The sequence below is a fragment of the Alligator sinensis genome, unplaced genomic scaffold, assembly GCF_000455745.1.
Source record: "Alligator sinensis unplaced genomic scaffold, ASM45574v1 scaffold254_1, whole genome shotgun sequence".
In the NCBI taxonomy this organism is placed as follows: domain Eukaryota; kingdom Metazoa; phylum Chordata; order Crocodylia; family Alligatoridae; genus Alligator; species Alligator sinensis.
Window position 1 is genome coordinate 3,018,391 of NW_005841953.1, and position 15,550 is coordinate 3,033,940.

A 15,550-nucleotide genomic window follows, 5' to 3' on the forward strand; every position below is an offset into this window, starting at 1 on the left:
TGAAGGGGCAGCGGCTGACACGGCTGCAGAATGGAGTTTTTCCCAGTAGGCTGGAATGTTGTTATGGCCAAGCGGCTTCAGTTTAAGTTACAGCTGAAGGGCTTGCATTTGTGTTGTTGTTTATCACCGGTGGTTTGGGTGAGGCTACTAGGGGTGGAGGAGGCCTCATAGGGGACTCTCAGTAGTGTGGGAACCCCAGCGCCAGCAAGGGCGCAGCATTGGGGGTGCACAGACCCCAGCCCCAGTGCGGGCGTGGTGAGCCCCAGAGAAGGGGGCAGCATGGTAGAAGAGCCCCAAGAGAGGGCGGCATTACTGAGAAGGCCCCAGAGAGGGGGCAGTGCGTTGAGAAGTGCCAGAGAGAAGGCGCGGAGAGAGACAGGGCCACGGAGAGCCCGAGTGCCAGAGAGAGGGTGTAGACCCAGACCGAACAACGTCTATTCCAACTGTGAGACTTGGGGCATGGTAAAAGGGGTGGTTGGAGCCATGCGTAGCCCTAAGGCTACGGTGCCCCCTGAAGCACCCATTGTAGAGCGGGACCCACGAGGGGTTTGGGAAACCACGGGGTCTTAGTGTCCATTGAGAAGTGACCAAGAGGGCATAAAAGGCAGCCTCCCTAACATATGTGAACACCAAAGATGTGGTGGGCGAGAATTTGAGGGTGCCCTTGGGCCAACTTGGCATGGGAAGGGGGCCTTGAGGAGATCGTGGCCCTCCTGCAGAACCCCGCCATGACAAACACATCCAGCCCCACCAGAAATTCCCTAACTAGGTCCTCTCTGACCCTAGGCCTGGGTGTGCCTCTCCTGAGTCTATCCGGAATCCTGGTGGGGGGGGATGTCCTGGTCCCTGCTCAGAAAAACAGAGGCAAAGAATTTGTTAAAGAGGTCAGCTTTATCATCTGGTGCAACCACCAGATTGTCAAGCGTGTCCTGCAGGGGCCCCACGTTACCCGGTGCTTACTTTTTACTCCCTATGTATTTAAAAAAGGACTTCTTGTTATCTTTGATCCTGGTCACTAGTCCTAGTTCTGTCTCTGCCTTAGCCTTCCTAACAGCCCCCCAACAGTCTCAAGCAATGGAGGTATAATCCTCCTTGGTGATGTACACCCGATGGAAGGGAGGGGCCACCTCCTTTTTAGCTTTCAGATGTTTCTGAATGCCTTTGGTGAACCATGGGGGCTTTTGAGCACTCTTGCCCACTTTGACTCGTGTTGGGACTGTCACCCTTTGGGCTCGGAGGATTGTCTCCTTAAGGAATGACCACTCGTCCTGGACTCCCAACTACCCCACCCTCTGGGACTTCAGTGCCTCCCTGACTAATCTCCTAAACTCATTGAAATCGGCCCTCCTGAAGTCAAGGGCTGCTGCCTTGCTGCAGGTCTTTGACACCCTGTACTGGATGGTGAATTTCAGTAGGCAATGATCGCTATCGCCCAGGGGGCCAAGAACCAACAGTCCCCTCACCAGGTCATTGCCTGTGGCCAGGACCAGGTCCAGCAAGAAATTTCCCCTGGTGGGACTGTGCACCTCCTGGGTTATGTGGAGGTCGTGCATCTCAGCTAGGAACCTATGTGAGTGGTCAGACCTGGCTGACTGATCCTCCCCGCAGATGTCCGGGTAGTTTAAGTCACCCATAACGACCACATCCCTTGCCCTAACTGCCTCTGCAAGCTGACCTGAGAATTCCCAGTCCAGCTCTTCCCCCTGGTTGGGTGGTCTGTAGTAGACACCCATCATTAAGTCCCTTTCCCCCTGGCCCCCTTGTATTCTAACCCAGAGCACTTCAGTCTGCCCCTCTTCTGACCCTGTGCTGTTTGTTGAGGATGTGAATTGCTCTTTGACATAGAGTGCCACACCCCCACCTTTTCCTCCCCATTCTATCCCTCCTGAACAGTCTGTAGCCCTTGATGTTTACCACCCAATCGTGGGTTGAATCCCACCAGGTTTCAGTGAGCCCCACTATGTCCAGGTTTGTGTTAGCTAGCAGGAGGGCAAGTTCCTCCTGCTTGTTCCCCATACTACAAGCATTAGTATAGAGGCATTTAAGGCTGCATTACATGTCTGCTGCATTACATTTGGAATGTATAAACTTATTAAACAGATTAATAGTATTGTATAAATGCTTTTATATTTATACAGAAGATCCCAGGATGGGATCTAAAAGCCTTAAATTAAAAAAAAAATCAGTTATTGTAGATGGTTAAATTAATAGATCTGGAAATATCATCTCTTCAAAATCCAAATTTACTGGCAGTACTGGAATCTAAACTACCTGATTCAGTAGACTAACAATGGGGTTGTCAAAGGCACTCAGTATTTGACTAAGTCTGGTGCTGTTGAAGCCAATGGGCATTTTATAATTAAGTTAAATGGGAAAATATCAGGCCAATGTTGAACATTTTTGTAAATGCCAGCCTTTATCATCTCTTTTCTTATTTTAGAGGCTTAATGATACCTTTGAGAAAAAGCCTGTAATATAAAAAATGAAAATTACCTCTTAATATAGTTTGATACAGCGTTGTCAGCATCCTTTTTTAAAAAAATTATATAATTTATTGCTAGTATTTTGATGTTTCATCTGTATTTGTAGTGGAAAAATACAGATATTACAAAAGCAAGAAGAAAAGAAAACAAAATTAAGACAAAAAAAAAGTTCCTTGTTGAACAGTGTATAGACTGTAGAGCTACCATATACATATATATCTGGCCTGTATTTTGTAAGCATGATTTAGGAAACTGGTCAGAAAGAAAGTACACTATTCTAGAAATAATAGACTCTAGTACCATATTTGGGGCACAGACAAGCAAACTGTTGCTACTCCAGAATCAAATTTATTTTTTTTCTTCAAATGTCACAGCCATAACTTTATTCTCATGGGAAAATTTCTCATGCATCTTCTAGTCTATATTATCTGAAATCACATGAGGAATGCCTCTATCACAGAGCATCTTAGCTGCAAAATTAAAGCTCACCTGGTGCTATAATCCTGCTTAATCCTCTCCTCCCAACTCCTCTGAGAATATTGCAGAGATATTTTGATCATTTTGCACTTCAGGTCGGTTAAAGGCAATCTGCATCATAATTAACTAACATGGAGAATTTGTGAGAATTCTGTATTTCAAAAAAATCTCAAGAGGTCCGGTGAATATTACACTATACATGCTTTGAGAATTACAATTTTAATTTCTCTCTGTTAGATGTGGCATTAGACTATTACAATTAATGATCTAACATGGTAATCATGTAGTTCCCAACCAGAGAGACACAATGAGCTCTACATGTGTAGACCCACATGAATATCACTGCATGTTCTGGGCTTTGCAGAAGTTCAACAGCTACTGGGAGGAAACAGTCAATTGAAAATAGTCTCATTGCTGTTGAACACTGTGACAGGGGGCAAGCTCGGGGTCAGGTCCCATGCTGGCCCACCCACCTGTCTCCATGGGGCAGTCCACCCAGTCTCTTCTGCCATGACTTTGTTGTTTCCATAAACTGCTGGTATAACGCAGGAAGCTGCCCATTATTGCCCCGATGCCAGGAGGCGCTATCTTTGGCTCTGACCTCCCCTACACCGCAGCCCATGCCTTGCAGATGGTATCACAGTTAGCATCACTGGCCCCAAACTGGAACCCATAATCCTCCAGTCTGGACCCCACCTGGATCCCTCCAATCAGGTGGCCTATTCCACCCTCATTCTGGGATACCTTGCTCCCTGTACTCTTCCCTCTCTCAGGCATGCCCCACCCCCCTCCAGGACCTTTAGCTACACAGGCCCTGGCCTCACCTCCAAGACCAGTCGGAACCCCAGGCCCTCAACTCTGGGCATCCTCATGGTGGGCCCCTGGCCCTTTTGACCCTCTGGTCCTGGCCCCAGCATTGACCAGTCGAGGGTGCCTCAAGTCAGGCTTCTTGAGCATCTAGCCCACTCTGTCTCATGGGTTCACCTTCTCGGCCCTACTATGGGGTTACCCACCTGGTTGTGGGACCTGGGGTTATTAAGGCACCCCAACCTGCCTTTCACCGGGGTGGTAACTGGCCTGGCACTTCCTGGGGACTCCCTCACTGCCAGGAGCCCCACCAGGCTGCCCATCACTGGCAGGGTGCAGTTTTAGGTCGTGCCCAGGACCAGGAGTCTCTAAACCATCCCCATAAGCTCCTGCCCTTACTGCCAAGATGTTTCATACAGCCTTTCAGGCAGGTGATGTTTCTGCCTAGCTGCCAGCAGCTAAGTACTGTGTTTATATAGGCAGCCAGTGTTTTAAAATGGCTGCAGCAATCAAGCACATACTGGCTGCTTGACTCTGCCCTTAAAGTGCCAGGCACTGCAAGTACACTGCCACAAATGCACCAAGTGTTTAATGTTTCAGGTACCTGATTAATGAAGATAGGCTAATTTCTGGTCCCATTAAATTCGATAAGAGTTTTGCTTTTTTTCCCAATGGTATGGGATTTGACCTATATTCTAACTTTGGTTTTGGATATGATGGTGGTTGATATTGATGCACAGCATTATCATACACAGTTTATTTTCCTTCTTCTCAATCTTCCGTTTTTGATGGATGCCCAAATGCATGGCAAAAGAAATATTTCATCTCTCCATCCCCCAATGCAGTGAATACTCAAAATGATGCTCAATGACTCAATGCTCAATGACTTACATCAAACAACCTTCAATTAATGAAGAATAGATTAATTTAACAGATTAATATTTTACACTGATTATAAATTATGGAAGTTTTTATAAAGAATTAATAGAGTTTGGGGGCCAATCCTAGTTTTACACCTGCATCTTTATTAGGTATTATATCATCCACAATGGTGCTTGGCAGACACTTTCTAAGACAGGCCCTTAAGTTTATATTTTAAATAAACACTAAATAGATAAGGATGGAGGGAGGGGACATAATATATTTATACTTTTACTATACCATTTGTTAGAGGCATAACATACACATACTACACCTGGGGAAGCTATGTAACCTTTCTCCCACTAAGCAGTGTGCAGAAGCAGTAGCAAACAGAGGTACAACAATGTGTCATGGAGTGCAGAGTGTTCTGGGAATTGTAGTTCTTTAGAGTGCCAATGGAGTTTGCTGCTGCTGTGGGGAATCTTTCATCCTGTTTTTTTGCAGATGAAACCTATGTTGGGAGAGCAAAAAATTGCTAATTTTCATGGCAGGTGGAGTAAATTCTCTCCTCCAACAACAGTGAACTCCACTGCTGCTCTATAAAACTGCAGTTCTCAGAAAACCTCACCCATGCTACCACAATGTGCAGCTGGGAAGTGCAAGACAAGCAGGGAATGGGAAAATGAGGTCCCTCTCCCCTTAGACAGTACCCAGGGCATGTGCTCCACTCACCTACCCCACATTACACTACTGCCATTTGTCTACTGTAATGTAAAACCCTTATCATAGCTTAATCTTCTTTAATACGCTTAATTCCCCTGCTTGTAACCCATTACTCTGATGCTGTAATAAGACGATAAAGAATATTTTGTAAAAAAACGTAACCATTTACATTTCTGATCCTAAAAATATCCTATGCCCCATTTCCCATTCTCCTCTTCCTGATTATTCCTTCATTGTCCCTTTACACATCAATGTCCTGCCTCTCCTCATACTTGCTTTTCTACATCCCCTTCTTCACAACTATCATCTTCCCTCTGCACAAAGAACTCTCTCCTGCATAAACAGGCAGTGTGTACTAGCAGTCTATTCCTAGTTCTCCTTCTGTAATGTGTAACATTTGTACTACATTATGGATAGATTACAGTTGCAATTGTGAATAATGCTAGAGGGAGCTAAGTAAGTTCTCAGAAAATTATCTCCTCCCTCCCCAAAAGTAGAAATTGTTAAGAATAAAAGCAGCCAAAAGCTGCTGAAAGCAGCAATTATATCTGTTAAAATCAAAAGAAAATAATAATTCAATGTTTGTTTCTCTAAATTACCTGTAGCTTTTTATTTTACCGGAAAGGAGCAGTACTCATTGAAAAATAAGTACTAGACATTTTATGTGGAAAAACGAAACTTCTAGTTCTGAAATTCTTTCATATGGCAAAGGTATCAGTAGCCATGTGAAGGCTTAAGACAGTGAAGAATTATGTACTTGGCTGTAAATTTAAGGGACCCTAGCTGCTTCAATTTCATTAAAATCAGTGTAACGTGGGTGCCTAAATACCTTTACAAATCTGATCCTCAGTCCTCAAGCCAAATTCCTCCTGAAGTTAATGAAAGTTTGCGTGGTGAAGGATTAAGTAAGCACTAGAGTTGGGTTAAATGTAGTTTTACTGCCAAATTTTAAATTTCATCTTTAAAAAGTCATCAATTTTATTTTACAAAAACACTCAAAATATGATTTTTTTTCCTATTTTGTATGTGTGCTTTCTTCGGTTTTAATATACTGAAAAAATAGCAATCACATCATGTGACATTAACATCCACATTATTCATCAGCAGGGCTGAAACCTTTAGATCCACATATGGACTTTTACCACTTAAGGAAATGGAGTAACTGTTGTCTTCAGTTGGTTGTCATTCTATATGTGAGGGCATTAGGGAGAGAAGGGACATTTTCCAAGTTGGTTTCACAAACTTGCCGAGCATAGTGGAAGAGCTTCCACTCTAGGCTTAGGAGGGATGTTATCTAGTAGATACAGACTGTCCTTTCTATTCTTCCCACATAGACCCTTTAGACCACATCCCCTAGAGCTTGGTCCTGTCCCAGGTCACAGACCCTTTTTCCCCACACCTTGCCCCATTCCCCTGTCATAGTCTCCCTGTCATATAATCCCACTCTCCTTGCCCAGCAAGTCTGAACTCACCCCTCCAGACTCCCCTTCTTGTCCCCAGCACCCGCTCCCAGCAATTTCCTCTGCATCCAGATCTGTTTCTCCAGCTTCTCCTCAGATCTGTCTTTCTCTCCCACTTTGGCCTCCAACTTACACCTTCTCACATACCCATATTCCCTATCCTCATGGTCACCCAGTACTTGTTTCCTCCTGGTGCCTCTTGTCCAGTCTCAGTGTTCTGTTTTGACTCCTATTCCTATCATGGTCTCCTTGCCCAGACAACCAAAGTCTTCCCTAGCCCAGTTCCTAGCTTACCCTTTCCCTTCCCTACAAGTCTCCATACCCTAATTCACACTGGAAGGAGTCTCCTGCAAGGGCCCCATAGGGAGGGGGCACTCAGAGCACAGGAGGTGCACACTCTCTGTCAGAGCTTCTAATCAAGCAACTGGGCCAAGCAGTTGAGCTGTGACACTTGCCCTTGATTCCTGGATAATAAAATTGCCCGAGTTTTCTGTGAAGGAAAGGAACTGGATTTGTTGCTGAAATTGCTGCTCGCCTATTTTAAGAATATCTGCAACCTCAGGCTGCAGGCATGCTTTGACATAGCCTCTGTCTGTTCTAGCAAGTCTTGCATTCACTGCTCCTTCTGTTTCCCCTAGCTCCTGACTTGGGGTTGGTTCTTCCTGATTTTGACCTCAAATTTCCCCTGGAACTAGGCACTGGCTCTCTGACCCCTGGTTTCTGATCTCTGCTCCCTTCTTGTATTGCACCTCTTGGATTTTGTCTCTCGGTCCTCCTGGAACTTGGTTCCCATGTCCTCAGCCCTCTGACCTAAACCCAGCCCGGCACTCTGGTAACCTGCACTCCTGCCTTGCTGACCCCCTACTCACTCCTACTGGCCCACCTGCAAGCCAAGCTGCCTGTGTCCCAGCCAAACCCTTACACTCTCTACTTTCATTTGAGATCTCTAGACCTAAACTCAGCATACTCACAGCAGCAAATATAAAAGGAATCCAGCCTGGCACATGCTCATTCAGAACACAATCTTCAGGGAATTTTAAATTTCTGAAAGCCAAGAAGCTTCTTCCTAGAGGTAGACAAACAACGTACAGTAAGGTAAAAGAAGGGAGGGCCTTCCCTTTGATAGCTGCACCTCCATAGCTGTGCCCTGGATTGGATCCTACCCTGAAGTAAGTGGAAGTTAAATTATAGTAGCTTCGCTCTGTTTCATTCAACATGTCACAACCCAAAAGGTGTGATTTTTATTTGTGTGTGCTTCGGCACTGCTAAATTGTCCCCGCTAAATTGCAAGCTTCCTTGCACGGTGGAGTTTTCTGCTGCAAAAGAGAATCCCGGTGCAAGGGAGAATTTCCCGCCGATTTGAAGCTTTCTTTGCAGGGTGCATTTCTTTGTTGCAGCACGGAAATGCTCGTTGCAAAGAGTTCCTGCCATTTGTATGTAGATTTGGGTCCCATTATTGGCCAGTTCTAAATTATTCACACGTGGCGGCTAGTGATTGGCTTGCTAGCTGTATAAGAGGCTTGAGTGGTTTCCGCCCAAGTTGGAGGACTCCACGAACAAGGGAGGAGGAGACTTCACGCTGTGTGAAGATCTCTAAGCGCTGCGGATCCTCACGGATCCAGTGCATTTGAAGCAGGCTACGGAGATCTGATCAATCTCTAGCCTCTCCCCGTCGCCGATAGAATTCCTAGACGTACCCCACCCGCGCGCAAAAGAACTGGACCCACGGAGCCTAGCAAACTCCGTGTGAAGTTCACAAGTCTAGAACTCTTGTCCGCCTCTTTCCTTTTTCTTCTCTGTAACTGCAACTGAAGCAGGCTTTCCAGCCTACACCACTGCCATCTCGGTGTAAGTAAACAATCTTTTAAACTACCGATACGCGTCTGTCCCTAATTCCAGAGCGAAAGCCACCCCTCTCCGCCCCCGCGTGCCCAGGCTGCTGGCCACAGCCCGTGTGCAGCGCGAAAAACGGCTCGGGGCGCGCCCGGCCCGCACATAACAAACACATGAAACATTCCCTGCAAAACAGCTGATGCAAGGTAAGTCCCCTCCCCTTTTAACTTGGTATAATTTGTCTGTCTGTCCAAACCACAAATTGAAAGTGTAAATTGCAAAGGCTTATATCTTGGCCAAGCTTGGGTAGATTGTCACTGAGATAGAAAAAAAATGCATCCCAAATACAAAGTTCTCCTACAATCCATATTTCATGCATATTTCCCAAAGCATGGAATATTAGAACTTTTAAAAAAAAGGGTCACTGGGATTTTTAAAACAAAGCCATATTTTTTCCTAGTTTCATTTTTGGAAATTGCTGAACCATATTCGCTGAAAATTTCCAAAAACGAATTTAGCTTGAGGCAAACAACTGACATGGAAAATTTCAGGTTATAAAGAGAAAAAAATTATAAGCAACCAAAAACAAGGTCTTATAATGGGAAACCTTATTAATAAAAGGAGCTACTAGCTTGCCTATAATTTTCACTTGGATTTTCAAAGAATATGAGCCTTGAAGGCAGTGTACTCAAAGACCCAGAGAAAAAGTCCCCTATAGCATTCTGTACAAACCCTTAAGCCTCAGACAAGCAGCTGTCCTGGAGAGTTTCAGAGAGAACCATGTCTGTTGAAAAGGGAGTTATGCGTAAAAAGTCTACTTAATGCGCATGGAGAAGAAGTAAAAATAGCAGACTGCTCGCAGTGCCCAGCACTATTTTTGAAGTCTTTTTGCATCGAGTTCCCGCTCCACCACTGATTGGCGAAGGGGGCCTGGCGGCCCCGCCCCTCACTACCGATTGGGTGAGAGGGCTACCCTTCATGCAGCCCTGCCCCTCACTGCTGATTGGTGGAGAGGGGCGAGGCTGAACAAAAGGCAGTCCTCTTGGCCAAACAGCAGAGGAGGCAGGAAGGGGTGGCCTGGATGCTCCCCTCTGTGCTAGCTAGCAGTTTCCCTCCCCACACCCAACAGGCTGCAAGGCTGGGCTGCATTCCCACTGGGGAGCCAGCATTTTATTTTTAGTAAGTTTTTCCTTTCCTTTAGTAAGTTTCCAGCTGTTCTGCATAAAATTGTGGGGAATGCCACTTTTCGCGGTGATCACGGAAACCACCTTTTTTGTGGTTTCTGTGAAAATCATGAAATCATGAATTTAGTAGATCCCTAGTTTTGAGGGAAGAGGAATAAACGGTGTGCGTCTCAAAGAGGGCTCATAGGACAACCCCCAACACCGACAAAAAAAAAAAATCATAGTTTCTGAAATAATTCTCCAATTTATCTGAATTTAAAAGTGTTTCTTATTAACGTAAATTATTGTCCTTAATGTTGATTCATCTCTCCTCTTGTTTGACCCATTTTTGTTTTTGTTGAAGAATTGTCCTGACAATATAAAGTACAGAAAGACAGAATTTAATTAACACCAGTTCCCATAAATTTCACCTAATTTGGTTTTTTACTGATCCAGGTTTAGTAATTAAATGATTCACTGGAAACACAGACATTTGTCAAATGTTCTAGAAAATACACTGAGCCCATGGGGTGAAAAAAGAAATATATTAAGCTTTTTAGTTCTGTCAGGTGTGTAGTTCAACAGGAGACTCATTTAAAAAACATAATACATTGGATTGGTTGAGAAAGCCACCTTTGGGTGTGTGTAGATGAAACAGGGGCTCTAAATAGAAATGGTGGGTTTTTAAAAACACCGCTTCAATTTAGGGTCCTTTAAAGCCCTGTATCATGCATGCACCCAAACTTACCTGCCTCTCTGGCGGCAGGGAGAGGAGGGCAAGCTGCTGGCAGGTGGAGCGGTCCCTGGGCTGCAGAGGGGCTGGTGCTTCCCTCTGTGGCAACAGTGGTCCCACCCCCCGGCGGTACCCACCTGCAGGCACCTGGCTTGGGCAGTCCTGGGGGGCACTGCAGCTGCAGAGGGAAGCACCAGGCCCCTGCACAGCTTAGGCAGGCAGGCTCCAAGGGAAAAAGAAAAAGATCAGACTGGATGCTTTTTTTTTTTTTTTTTACTTGGGCAGTCTGCCTGCCCGGGCTTCCTGCAGAGCCCCTGAGCTGCATAGAGCCCGGTGCTTTGCTCTGCAGCTGTAGGCAGCTGTAGGCCAGTTTGCTGTGCCCCAGGTCATTTAAGGTGAATTATGCTGCTAAATTTGCTACAGTGGCTGGAACTACTGCACAATACGCCGCCAATGCATGCAAACACCAACACCATTAAAATGGGCAACAGCATTTAACCTGCTTTAAAGTGTACACATGCCCCTCATTTCATCTACACACAGCCTTTATTTCATTTTGGTTTGCTGTTTTCTTACTGAATATTGTAGTTTTCCTCATACTCATCTCATAATCATGAATGGTGTTATTGATGCCAGTAGAGATACTGATAGGTATAAAGCAGAAGACTTGGCCCTTCTGACTTATCCTTTGGTACTTTCATTGGTCAGCTGATGAACATTTGTTTGTTGGTACATGTCTTGTCACCACTTTTGTGTAATATTTTAACATTTCTGAATGCTTTCAGGTCTGGGCATATTTATACATGGTAAAATAGTATAAGACAAAGTCTGTTTTCTACTATTCTGACATTATCAAGGGGACTTCTAAAGCATATAAATAAATTACACTTTGTGAATTGAGTATTAAGACGTGCATAAAGCAGTGGTGCTTTTAATATTTGTGTTTCTGTTTGTCGCTTTATTTGTCGGTTATATCTCACAGTCTTTAATCAGTCAAAACAATGAGCTTTACTTGAAAGTTTGCCTGTGTAAGGACTGCAGTATTTTACCACATGAGCTTACAGGCTGGTGCTGCTCTCAACAGCAGTGGCAATATTTTATTTATTCATTTCTTAGATTTATATGCTGCCCTTCCCAACAAAGGCTCAGAGTGGCTTACAGTAAGAGAACATAATCACTTATAAAAGAGAAGAATGAACAAAAGAACAAAATAAGAGAACAAAACTTATGAAATCAAATAGAAGATCAAACTAAAATAAAAAAACCCATAACCCCACAAACAATATCCCAGCTTAGTCTTGCTTGCTAACTGTGTTCCCAACTAGGAAGCTCTTACAGTGCTTCTGCAAGCTTCCAGAGGCCAAGCCTGGTAATGTCTCAAAGGGAAAGGAATCTCAGAGCTGAGGAGCAACTGCAAAGAACAACTTTCCATACATTTTTGCCGAGAGAATTTGATGCATTGATGGCACTTTCAGGATGGGGCATAAGGAAGAAAGTTGTCCCTTGGGTACATAGGGCCTCATAGGCCCAAACCAGCACTTTGAATTGTAAGTGCTGGTTACTGTAGAAAGTTACTGGAAGCTAGTGCAGACTCTGTACTATGGAAGAAGGAAACTGTCTTTAATATACACCAGATTTGCAATCCACCTACCTACTCATGATGAAGTTCCCATGGTTTCTGAAGTGACATCATGGCATACAACCAGCACAGAATTTCTCTTCTCAGCACATGGGCCAGATAAAATCACTACTCCTCTATATACTTCTTAATTCAATAAAATATTGTGCAGTTTCACAGACAGAAGGATATGCTACTATAACTACATGCAACTACAACAGCATGTGTTTCTTCAGTATTCATCATGAAAGAATCAAAGGGTGCTTTATAATCCAGTCCAATAGTGGATACAAACTTTTAAATAAATAAATGGTGATTTAGGGATTTATAAAACACTAGATCAAAAACGGTAATCTTCAAATCGAAAAACTATGGTGATGGGCACTGTATCAGGACTTGAACAGTAAAAACCCAAAGCTTTTTTGAATGTCTGCAGGGCTTATATGTGCAGTTAAAGTTTATAATAAAGCAACACTGATTCTCTAATTCAGTAGCAATCTTCAATTTTCCATTTTCTGAAAATGCAGCATGGGTTTAATAATATAATGAGAACAACATTTACAGATAACAAATATTGATCTTGTATTTTTTTTTATTTGGGCATTCATAGTACAGATTTTTTTCTTATTTTGGATGTTCTAAAAATAAAGTATTTTAGATTTCAAATATAATATCTGTTTTTACACACACACAACTCCTGTCGCAAAACTGAAAAATACAAAGTTGTTTGCAGTCTGAAGGCCAGTTTAGGCCCTTGATTGTATATATGCAAAATCCACTGAAGCCAGTTGTCACCAGATTTAGTCTCATATACATTTAAGCACATATGTAGCTTTACTTAAATAAGCAGCCCCACTGCAATGGGACCATTCGTATGAGACCTGTTTTTAGGATTACTGTGTAAGTTAGCAACACCAAGGGATGTGATAATTTACTGTACAGAGTAGCTGCTACCCTCATATCCTTGTTTTAAACAGCACTTAGGTATACCTTCATCATGGTTTGAAACCTGTGCACACTTCTCATTGATTTATGAGCAAATTCTAGTCTATTTTGGTGGGTGGATAAATACGGCAACAAAACTTGTGGAAACCCCCTCTCCCCCCACTCCCTTCAATATCTGACCATGGGCATTATATCCCACAAACCATCACTTCTGCCTACTGTTCAGCCAGCATCTTGTCAAATCTGGCTGCAAGATTAAGTTTCCTGATTCTGAATTCAATATTGGATCCCTTAGGATATAAGAACCAAGCTGGAACATTCTGTTTGGGGGGGGGGGGGGGGGGGGGTTGGTTTTGGGGGGGGGGGGGGGGGGTTTAAATGGATAAAACTGTTTCAGCTCTGAGACCTCAGTTTGCCCTGACTATAATGATAAATTTTTATGGATGGCATAAGTGAAATGAGTTTGATGTTCTCTACTTTATTAATCCACATTAGAAGCTGTTTTTACATTTCCTGCAATGTTCAGCCTTTACTCCAAAAGACTGAAGGAGTCTTGTTTGCAGGTAGTATTTCTACTTTCCATCATCCATCCCAGTAGATCTCTACTTTTTGGTTTGGAGGCATCCCTCATTTGATGCAAGCCAGCCCTCATTACATGTGAGGCACCCCTCCATAACTTGTGTGAATGGAGTGGCACCTGATTGCAAAATCAATGTATGTGTGACAGTGCTTACCTCCTTGCAGAAGGGCCAGGAAGTAGAGGTGGGGAATAGGCCAGGCAGGAACAAACCTGAGCCTACACTTATCTGCTTATGTCATCATACCTCACTTATTTCCTCACAACCAGTGGCACCCTTCAAAAGATCTGGCTGCACCCCAAAATGCCACGACCTCATGGCTGTGAATCTCTGATCTACCCAAAGAAGGTGAAGCCTGCTCTGTATACACAGACCTGATATTGAAAAGGTAGGGAATCTTTTAATGGCTGTGTTGCCTAGAACACGTTATGCCATGCCTGGCCATTCCGTTGTTAGAGGTGGTTTCCCTTAAACAATTTAAATTTTTCAAGAAAGATTTGTGTTTTTCTTTCTTTAGCATGTGGCAACTATCTGATCAAGCCATACAATGAGATGAAGCATCCCCATCTGAGATTTTACTGTTGATGTCAAAAGGAACTGAAACATTCAGCTCAAGACACACAACTCCTACCAGAAACAATGGAAGCAATGGGAATTTGGGGAAGTTCATCACTTCCCAGGGTTTAGCACAAGAGCAACAATTGCATGAAAGGCATTACTGTATTTTTGTTACTATTTACTTGTTGAAAGGAAACAATGATATTATTTGATTTTAATAAAAATTACATCTTTAATAACTTTTTAATGTAGGTTGCAGTGAGTATTTAGATGAAATCCCCTATATAGTATATGCAAAAAAATTAGTTCCAAAGCACTTCCATCATAGGATGGTAAAGAGTATTTAAAGGTGACATTGTTCTCACTGTAGATAATGGAATTTTTTAGACAGCTTGAAATAATGAACTAATAAATTATTATTGCTTTAATTGTAGTCATGTGGTATTTTTTTCAATTCTATATTTTCCAAGCAAGGGATAAATCCTCAAGTTCTTATTTAGATTATGTATTCTAATAAAATTCCTATTTGCTTCAATATGAATAGAACACAAGTAAAAGTACTGGAGCTTTAAAGGTTGGCCCAAAATGTGGGAAAGCAGTTAGAGAAGTAAACAGTTTAGTAAAATTAATAATAATCTTGATATATCAATAATTATCTACTGCAGTATATCTAAACCACAGTTGTTTTATTTAGTATTAACACCGGGTTCATTAATCTGCTTATAAAAGGTTTATGCCCTGTTATTTTCTCTTCCTTTAAACTCTTGTTTTCATAGCAGGGGGTAACTAAAAAGCACTTTTGTCTTTTACTTTGTCCCCTTATTATTTTTCCTTTATGGAAGTGCCATTACACAGCTGGATTGTATCTTCTGAACACAGAGAAGATGAGATCCCTGAAAATGTTCGAAACTTATAAAACAAAAATTACTTGATGGAAGCAGCAGCTGAAATAATGTTAAAAACAACCTAACACTTTCCCCCCTTTTGCTTAAGGACCTGTTTCTCTTTGGAATGCCCTTGTCTGTCTTCAAGCTAGTCCTCACTCAGATCTCAGTTCTGCAAACAGTTACTCAAATGAGATAGTCCATACCTAGGAAGTAGTCTAAGCAATGTCCACAGAGATAATCACACAGCCTCATGCAAGTTTGAGCCATATTACTTACCAACTTTGCTGTAGGTTTGAGATTTGTTTAAGAGTGGAAAATGTAATTAAAACGCTCAATGATCCTGACAGATCTAGCTCAGTAAACCCTTTTTCACATTAAAAAAAAAATTTGCAGGACAGCGCTAGGACTATTCCTGTAAGTACAG

General features: G+C 43.0%; 1 long non-coding RNA gene across 1 annotated transcript in view; it reads left to right on the forward strand.

Moving 5' to 3' along the window:
- Nucleotides 1-14,368, forward strand: part of LOC102380242 — a 28,272-nt gene extending 13,904 nt beyond the window's left edge. The window contains exons 3-4 of the long non-coding RNA XR_323436.1: nucleotides 13,951-14,069; nucleotides 14,199-14,368. This is a non-coding gene — a long non-coding RNA (uncharacterized LOC102380242). The remainder of the gene's footprint in view (nucleotides 1-13,950; nucleotides 14,070-14,198) is intronic.
- The last annotated feature ends 1,182 nt before the right edge of the window (nucleotides 14,369-15,550 follow it).